The sequence below is a fragment of the Myotis davidii genome, unplaced genomic scaffold, assembly GCF_000327345.1.
Source record: "Myotis davidii unplaced genomic scaffold, ASM32734v1 scaffold1025, whole genome shotgun sequence".
In the NCBI taxonomy this organism is placed as follows: Eukaryota; Metazoa; Chordata; class Mammalia; order Chiroptera; family Vespertilionidae; genus Myotis; species Myotis davidii.
In genome coordinates, this window is record NW_006297812.1 from 1,100,147 (window position 1) to 1,101,295 (window position 1,149).

At 47.5% G+C, this 1,149-nt stretch overlaps 1 pseudogene; it reads left to right on the plus strand.

Moving 5' to 3' along the window:
- Window positions 1–264: 264 nt before the first annotated feature.
- LOC102759244 lies at window positions 265–1,136 on the plus strand (annotated as a pseudogene).
- The last annotated feature ends 13 nt before the right edge of the window (window positions 1,137–1,149 follow it).

Here is a 1,149-nt window from a genome sequence, read left to right on the forward strand (position 1 = left end):
AACAGCAGATAAAGACACTACAAAGAAAGAGAATTACAGGCCAATATCCCTGATGAACACAGATGCTAAAATCCTCAACAAAATATTAGCAGATCACATCCAGCAATATATTAAAAAGATAATACACCATGATCAAGTGGGATTTATTCCAGGGATGCAAGGCTGGTACAATATTAACAAATAAAGAAATGTGATACATCACATAAACAAAATCAAAAGACAAAAATCACATGATCAGGGGGTGGAGCTACAGCAGCGGCCACACGGCTCACTCAGTCCCCGGTGATCAGTGGTCGATGGCTGCGGCCTCCTCCGCGGCCTCCTCGGGCCCGCCGGAACCTGCTGCAGTTCCTGCGGCTGGTGGGGCAGCTCAAGAGAGTCCCGCGGACTGGCTGGGTGTACAGAAATGTGGAGAGGCCAGAGAGCGTATCAGATCACAGGTACAGGATGGCAGTTATGGCACTGGTGATCAAAGATGATCATCTGAACAAAGACAGATGTGTACGCCTAGCCCTGGTTCACGATATGGCAGAGTGCATTGTTGGGGACATAGCACCAGCAGATAACATCCCCAAAGAAGAAAAACATAGGCGAGAAGAGGAAGCTATGAAGCGGCTAACCCAGCTTTTCTCAAAGGATCTCGGAAAGGAGCTCTAAGAACTCTGGGAAGAGTATGAGACCCAATCTAGTGCAGAGGCCAAGTTTGTGAAGCAGCTGGACCAATGTGAGATGATTCTGCAGGCATCTGAGTATGAAGACCTGGAGAACAAACCTGGGAGACTGCAGGACTTCTATGTCTCCACAGCAGGAAAATTCCATCACCCAGAGATAGTCCAGCTGGTTTCTGAACTCGAGGCAGAAGAAATGCTAACGTTGCTGCTGCTGCCACCACCGGCGAGGCACACTCCTGAGAAGTTCTCTATGTAGTTGCAGTCTGTAACCAACGTTTTATTTTCCCATTGAATGTATTGTGTTTGCCACTGTTGATCTGTTAATTTCCCCACATGTGAGTCTGTTTATTTTCAATTGCCTGACTCCAGCAAGAAACATGATACAATTTGAGCCATAAGAGAAGCCGGGGAACAGGATGTGGTCGTGACAATGCATGGATGAGGACTTGGCTGGGTGTGTGTGTGTGTGTGTGTGTGT